Source organism: Grammomys surdaster, unplaced genomic scaffold (assembly GCF_004785775.1).
Source record: "Grammomys surdaster isolate TR1022 unplaced genomic scaffold, NIH_TR_1.0 199, whole genome shotgun sequence".
Classification (NCBI taxonomy): domain Eukaryota; kingdom Metazoa; phylum Chordata; class Mammalia; order Rodentia; family Muridae; genus Grammomys; species Grammomys surdaster.
Window position 1 is genome coordinate 3,812,945 of NW_021604644.1, and position 8,243 is coordinate 3,821,187.

Here is an 8,243-nt window from a genome sequence, read left to right on the forward strand (position 1 = left end):
CCCCTCCCCTCCCCTCCTTTTCTTTTGTTTTCTTTTTTCTTGTTTTCTTTTCTTTTCTTCTCTTTTCTTTTGAGACAGGGTTTTTCTGTATAACCCTGGCAGAGTCCTGGAACTTAAGCTTACAGAGGTCTGCTTGCCTCTGCCTCCCAAGTGCTGGGATTAAGGGAGTGCACCACCACCTTCATAATATTGGCAAACATCTGTTTCCTTTGGAGCCAAACAAACATTTGAGTCAAAGAGCCAAGAATGAGTCAGAACATTTTGTCCTTGTGGTTTGTCTGTGGGAAAAAGACACCTTTATGGGTAACCTTAACATTCTGACCTCTCTGTGTCTGGGAAGAGACAAGCAAGAGGAGTAAATTTTGCCCAAGGTGACCAGGGAAAGCCTTGGGAGGAAGAGCAATAGGACCTTGCCGGGCTACTATGTTGGGTGAAACAATGGTGACAAGGACAAGGTTTATAGAACACAAGGATTTGCAAAACATGAGCAATTGCACAGGGCTGCATCCCAGAAGGTTAGCTAGGGAGAAGGTCACAGCAAGGCAGAAGAGCCAGACTCTGGACTGTCCTGTGTGCCAAGTTAAGACATGGGTTGCCTGGGAAGGCATCTAAGCTGAGCAATGACTTGAACATCCCTGGGCTGGAGGACACTGTCTGACCCGTGTGGAGGCAGAACCATTTAGGATACGCACAGAAGATGGAAGAAGAATGAATGGGGATGGAAATGGAAAGCTAACCTAATGATGAATTCTCGATTTAAAAACAGGCAGTGCTCATCTTCACAGATATTCAAGAACAATGAATAAAGTCCCTAGAGGCTTCTGACAAGAAATTAAAGGCCTGCACTGTGGCCTGTAGCACAACAGGACCCTGCTGGCTCCACGCCAGACATGAGCATTCTGGTGATGAGGAGTGGACACTTCTGCATCAGTTACACCCCAACTGTATGTTTAATTTCAGTCTTTCTTGTCTTTTTTATGTTTCCCCCCACAGGAGAATAACCTTTTCGTTCTAATCTGAAATTAATTATTTATGCTTATGAACACACTGGATACCTGCCTGGTTTCTTTGCTTTTTGAATAATACATTTGAATAGAAATTCATAGAAGCCAAAGCAAACATAATTTTGAGGTAAATGTCCTTTCCCCAATTGTTGCCTGACTGTTCTAAACCATAATGTGGCCTTGTCATTATTCTGTGATCCAAAAACCTGTCCCGTGTGCCTTTGACAGGGGAGGTTCACACTAACAGGCTCACTATCTGACATTTACTCTTATTCCTTCCCACTGCTGAGGTGACTTCCTTTACTGGCCCATATTCCATCCACTCATCCTGAGGCCCAGTTCAAACACCGCTTACCCGTGGATCTGCCCCTGGATCCTTTCAAGGGGAAAGCCCTTTATACTTCCGCATTTGTGGGCTTTGAGTCCATCAGACTCTGAACTCCCTTGGAGATAACTGCCGCATGGCTGGCAGGTATCTGTCTCCTCAAGGGGCCATGACTGTATGTGTGGCCGAGGACACTCTCAGTGTGGCCCAACACAAAATCATGAACTTATTTTAAGACTTGAGGGTTGGGTGCTTGGTCACTCGGTTGTTAACATATACTGCTCTTGTAGAGGACTTGAGTCTGGCACCCACACGGGACAGTACACAGCCCTTAGTAATTCCAGGATCAAGGAACCTGAAGCCCTAGTCTGGCCTCTCTGGGTATCTATACACATGTGCTAACAGTAGAGTAAATCTATTTTCTTTTAAAAAGAAATGTTTTGTAAATTTTTTCCTCTTAGGAATTCGATTGAATGGATCTCTAGATAAACTTCCTTTAAGGATTCTTTGCAATAACAAGATCCACACTTCTGTTTGCCGACGCTAGGAGGCGTGACCTAGGAGGGGAGGCGTGGTTTCCGACACCTTCAGAAGCCCGTAAACACTGAGCAGGCTGGGTCACCCACCTAGAGACGGTAAGTAACGGTGAGATAGTCCCAGTCCTAAGCACTTCGCACATCCAGGAGTCTGCTAAAGAGCCTGCCCACGAAGGCTGCCCTTGTCCCTCTGTCCACTGTCATTTGTCGCCTGTGGCTCTGCAAATCAGAAACACTGTTCGAATGTCACAACACTGAGGAACCCATGCACGGAAGAGACAGATAACTTGCCTAAAGTCACTCAAGGGCTTGCCACGGCTATAATTCTGACCTGGCTCTCCTAACTCACAGCATAGTGCTCCTTCCAAGACCCCACAAATTGTGTGAGGCTAGCTGTATGACCTCATGTACGCACAGGTGTCCTGAGAAGTGCGGTGACAACGAGCTCTCCACCAAGCTTTAAGAACACCTCATCAGAAGCTTTCGCGTTTCCACGCACGCGCTATCTACAGCCTTGGCTCTTCACAGACTACACGCTAGAGGACGCGCTTGCGTTGTGTTTTATGGCACAACGAGGCCACCGTATAACCTCAGCTTAAGGCCGGGAAAATTAGCGGCACTCTCCTGGCCTGGCAAAAGGTGTGACAAGACTGACTACGGGGCCCAAAGCAGTTCGGGGCAGCCACGGGGATACCCAGAGCCGAGCAAGGCGGGGCCCTCCCTGGTCACGTGGTCCGACGACGCTTCGCCCCGCCCCTGTCTCGGTCGGGTCGGTCTGCGCCTGTGCGGGCGCGGGCTCGCTCGCCGGCCGTCCTGCGGGCGGGCGCCCCGGGCCGTGGGTGAGTCCTGGGTGGGGTAGGAAGCGGCGGCCCGTGTGCCTTAGCTTCTGGCCAGAGAGAAGGGAGGCTTGAAGCAGGGCCGCGGGTTGTCGAGCTCCAGGTCCTACGCTCGCATCGCGTCCGGGGCCTGCCAGCTGCGGCCCGGCTCCGGCCGAGGGGCCTGTGGTGCTGCGGCGCGCTCGGGCAGGGAGGAGCCCACAGCTCGGGAGCCGCAGGCCCGCGGGATCGCGGTGGCCCGTGGTTCCTTTTGTCTGCGCCCCGCGGGATCGCGGCGGCCCGTGATACCCCGTGGGGCTGGCGATTCCGCCCAGCGCCTCTCGGTCCTCACTGAGTGGGCAAATGGAAGCCTGGAGAATGCTCGTTCTGAGACACCATGTTTCATCGCGCAGTAAACAGTCTAAGCTGGGCGGGTGGGCGGGCGACAATTGTTCCATTCTGTGCGGATTGTTGTATGTAGCTTAGGTAGAGGGTGTCAGCACCTCAGCCATGTTTACGACTTTTAGCTTAACCTTTGTCTTGGCCCCTACAGCTTGGACCAGCTGCCCAGCTGGTCCTAGTGCCCACCTTCTGTTTTGTCTGTTTTTACCTGTAGTCTGTTGACAGAAGATTGAACTGTATGTGGAGTGATCATACCAAAATGGACCTCTGGCGGCTTTGCTTTGAAAGGATTTGAAGACTCGGATCCAGGGCCCATGAGAAACAAACCAGAGTCACCCTTAGTGTTTCTTAGGGCGACATGACACTTCTGATAAGAATTGACTCTAGTCACGGTTGTCAGATGGAAGGAAGCTAAGATAGTGGATTTTTGTCACAGATGTTGCTTTGTATTTGCAGTGGTTAAATCATGCTGTAACTAGCACTTGAACCTTGCCTAACCCTGTTTTTGAGTGCTGACTCAGACCTGCTGACTAGTTGGAATTCACATCTTTTGAGAATTACAGTCACCCTTTGCCCTGTTTTTTGACTTTGTACTGAGGTCATATCTGGCTTTTGCATATCCCTGTGGGCCGAAATTTACATAGGCTATTTAGAATTTATACTGTTTCTTACATCACAGAAGTTTGACCCTTGTTGGATCAAAGTGGATTTTGCTCCCTTCTGCTAGGTTTGGTGCCTTACAGCAAACTAGTGAGATCATTGTGAATACATTTTATAGTAAGTTGCAAAGGATTATCATTCAGAGAAATTTAAATAGAAACCAGTTCATCCGAGTTTAGCCAGTGATCGGAGTGTAGTAATCAAACATACCATGTTTTAAAATTAAAAAAAACAAAAGATGGGTTGGTGGTCTCTAATGTGCCAAGGTACTTGAATGGGGTCAGAGGACAACTTTCCAGAATCTTCCATCTCAAGTAAGATTGTGCTGATTGGCAGTAAGCTCCTTACTTGATGAACCGTCTTGCCTGCTCCCATATTCTAAACTCTTACCAGCACATTGCGCAGTGACTCTGCTTCTTGTTGCTGCATTAAGACACTTATCACAGGCTGCAGAGCTGCCTCAGCTGTGAAAGGCTCATAACCAGAAAAAGAGAAGCTAGGCAGGCCGCCCTGGTGGGCCGGGTGCAGCCGACAGGAATGATTGAAGTCTGAATCTGGGAGGTGTGCAAAACATTACTTTTTTTTTTGCTAGGCATGGTGGCTTACACCTTTAATCCCAGCACTCTGCCTGGGGCAGAGGCAGGTGGATCTCTGAGTTCAAGGCCAGCCTGGTCTACAGAGCAAGTTCCAGGACAGCCAGGGCTACATAGAGAAACCCTGTCTAAAAAAAGGAATATTTTTTTTCTATATAGAACTCTTAATATCTAATAATGTAAGTGATCAAAAATATTCCCAAAATTTCTTATGGTAGTTTGTAGAGAGGTCTGTAAATGACTGACTACCTGGGCTGTTTTCTGTTTGCTGACCAACAAGGCCCATTATAGCCATGACAGATTAAATGGAGCAACCTTAATTTGCAAATTTTTGTTTTTGCAAATTAGAAAAAAAGAACTAATTGGGTAGAATCGATGAGCAAATGTGGCCTTTGTTTTGTAGTGTAGAGGATTGAACAGAAAGCTGGGAAGCAGTCTGCTGAGCGTCCCAGAGCTGAGCAAAGGGATTGAGAAAGCACACTAATGCCTTGAGTTTCTTCAGGACACAGCTGTAAGCAGCTGCTAGATGATGACTTTAGACCATCAGGCCGCTGTTAGCTGGGCATGCTGGCCAGTGCTCACCGCCCCTGCTTCATACTGAGCTCTAGGCCAGCCGGAGCCAGACGATGACACCTTGTAAATAAGTGTGCATGGTGTAAAGCTGAAGTAGTCTTTGAATTTGTAAATTGTTAGAATAGTGTATGGTTGAGTACATTAAATGTTTTTGTGAAATTGGGGGGTGAGGGTAGAGATGTGGGCCTGGTCTCTCTATGTAAACCTGGCTGTCCTAAACTTGATATGTAGACTAGGCTGTTCTGTTCTTTTTTTTTTTTTTTTTTTTGGTTTTTCGAGACAGGGTTTCTCTGTGTAGTCCTGGTTGTCCTGGAACTCACTCTGTAGACCAGGCTATCCTCGAACTCAGAAATCCGCCTGCCTCTGCCTCCCAAGTGCTGGGATTAAAGATGTGCGCCACCACTGCCCGGCCTTTAAAGATTTATATATGTGAGTACACTACACTGTAGCTGTCTTCAGACACACCAGAAGAGACATCAGATCCCATTACAGATGTTTGTGAGCCACCATGTGGTTGCTGGGAATTGAACTCAGGACCTCTGGAAGAGCAGTCAGTGCTCTTAACCGCTGAGCCATCTCTCCAGTGCCAGTCTGTTCTTAAACTCAGAGATCCTTCTGCCTCTGAGTGCTGAGTTAAAGACCTGGACAACCACACTCAGGGATTTTGTTGATTTTAACATTAACCATGACAGTAAAAAGAACAAGACATTATCTAGTATCTGGCATTTCTGCTCCAGGTTTTAGTTTTTAAAATCTAACTTAATCTAAGTTGGTAAGCATTAGTCTTCTGTTGTAGTACTAATAAGAGTTTTTAGCTGGGTATAGTGTGCACGCCTTTAATCCCAACTCTTAGGAGACAGAGGCAGGGCCTCTGCTTGAGGACAGCCTGGTCTAAATAGAGTTCCAGGACAGCCAGGGCTACACAGGCAAACCCTGTCTCAAAACAAATCAAAAAAAATCCAAAATAAAAAACAAACCAGTTTTTAGACAGGCCTGGTAGTACCTATAATTATAACATTTAGAGGCTGAGGCAGGAGACTTAGGAGTTTATAGTCAGCCTGGGCCAAACTAAAGCAAGGCCTGGTCTCAAACTAGCAAAGTGTTTACCTCCTGCCTATGAACTGGAGCAGTAAAGAGCATGGCTGTGGAGGACTGACCAGTTAGCCATTAACAGGCTCAGTGTCGAGGGAGCTCAGTGCTGTGGAGCATTAGTCACCATGCTCTTACAAGCCGCTACAGTGAGAAAGGGTAAGGGCTGCAGAGGGGCCTCACATAGACACACTGTTGAAAAAGTAAAAAAAAAAGGAAAATAGTATGTCTCAGATGCTAGTGATCTCTGAGCCATCTCTCTGGCCCCCACAAACATAATGAACTTTATATAAATATAGAAATTAAACCACCTTTTTTTGCTTTTTTTTTTTTTTTAAAGGAAATGCAACTATCAAAAGTGACTTCAGAAGAGAGAAGGCTAACAATGGAAAACACTGGCAAAGTTCCCAGAAAGCTGTCCTCTTCAGTGCCAGGCTCAGCTGATGTCACAGGTAATATCTTGTAAGCTTTAAAGGAACAGGTAATGTTGAAGCCCAGCCTTGGTGGCCACGCCTTTGATCCCAGCACTCAGGAGGCAGAGGCGGCTGGGTTTCTGTAGTTCAAAGCCACTCTAGTCTACAGACCAAGTTCCAGGACAGCCAGAGCTACACAGAGAAACCCTATCTCAAAAAAACAAAATAAACAAAAATAAAGGACCAAGTAATGTTGGCAGCATTGAAGTTGTTCCACAGGACAAGGAAAAGGACACAGATTTGCTCTTCCAAAGCCAGTGGAATAGACACTGGAACTTGATGTGAAAATCAGAAGCTGGGATCTCAGGGAGTGGACCGTAGAATGCTACGGAATGGAGGTGGGGACGGTGGCTCAGTGGCTGGGCCCTGGCTTGTCGAGCACCAGATTGAGCAACAGATCCTGGCAAATGTTACTTAGGGGAAGTCAGGCGTCATCCTGTGCTCTAAGGCTAGCTAGTGGGATAGGCTTTGACTTAGCTAGCTCCACTCGCAGTGCTGTGCCTCTCTCTTCTGTGCGCAGTGAGCAACATCATCACCCCTATTGACTTCTCGTGGTGCAGAAGTAATGTGTGTTTGGTAGGAACTGCACCTTAAGGAATTTTCACTAGCTGGTGACATAAGGCACTATGCTCTCTTGATGTGACACAGTAGTGAACCAAAGCTTCTGTTAGCCACACAGTCAGAAAGGTAAGCAGCCAGTGCTCCCAGGTCTATTAGGAGTCTTAACTGTCAGGGATGTGGGATGAATGAACCAATGAATGTGATTAACATGCATGAAGCCCTGGGTTCAGTCCTCAGTACCAAAAATAAATATATGCACTTTTCACATGCTATTTTTACCCATAATGGACTTATCAGGATGCAACCTGAGGGACATCTATATATCAAACAAGTCCTTCAGAAGCGAAGGGTAACAGTTGAGTCTTGTTGAGCCCCTCCTGTACTCTGCTCTCAAATTCACTCAGTGAATTGAGCCAGCCTCTGGGATGAGTAACTTCCCTGTCTTACAAACAACACAACCATGACTTGCTGCAGCTTGGATTTTAATTCAGGTGACTAGTAGGTTCTAAGGCTCGTGTGTGTTACTTAGGCTCTGATTCCAGTGTCTCTGTGACCATTTCATAGCTACCTGAGAACATCTGACCGAAGTTTAAGATAAGTTCCGATTGTAGGTGCAGAAGAGGGCGGGAGACTGAAAACTTCCCCTTAGCTGGTTTTAGAGGGAAACTCTGGCTGTGTGTATTCTGTATTCTGCTGCAGGTCTACAGTTTCTGATTCTTCTCTGGGCCTGGCCTCTGCCTTCTTCATTCTCTTTAACATTTTTTGTCTTGACTATTAGCAGTTTTTAGCACCATAGTGTGGTAATGTAGGAAAATCTTGAAGAATTTAACAGGCATTTGATTTTGTTCAAATTGAAGAACTAGATATTTTGTCCAACTGGTTTCATTTCCCATTGAAGACCTTGCAGTGTGGCTTAGATTGATAACTTTCCATGTCTTGGGTAGCGGTGCTGTGAGCATATCTACTGGTGATTTTGACTGCAGGTCCACAGCTAGGAGGCACTGTTTCCTGTAGCACTGGACTGCTTTATAGTCCACACTGTTTCCTGTAGCACTGGACTACTTTATAGTCTTTCCAGTGCGTGGGCCTCGTGTCACAGTCCCGCCGGTGCTTGTGTTTTATGGTTGTTGAGTCTTTGTTGTCTTTTTCAAAAATATATTTGCATGTGTGTGCATGCATGTGTGTGCATGCATGTGTGTGCATGCATGTGTG

The 8,243-nt window shown here is 46.8% G+C and overlaps 1 protein-coding gene across 1 annotated transcript in view; it reads left to right on the plus strand.

Annotated features, from left to right (window-relative positions):
• Positions 1 to 2,657: 2,657 nt before the first annotated feature.
• The window catches only part of Slc25a51 (solute carrier family 25 member 51), a 10,889-nt gene continuing 5,303 nt past the window's right edge, over positions 2,658 to 8,243 (plus strand). Inside the window, exons 1-2 of the mRNA XM_028770230.1 lie at positions 2,658 to 2,704; positions 6,338 to 6,449. The gene's annotated coding sequence lies outside the window, so the exon portion shown is untranslated. The remainder of the gene's footprint in view (positions 2,705 to 6,337; positions 6,450 to 8,243) is intronic.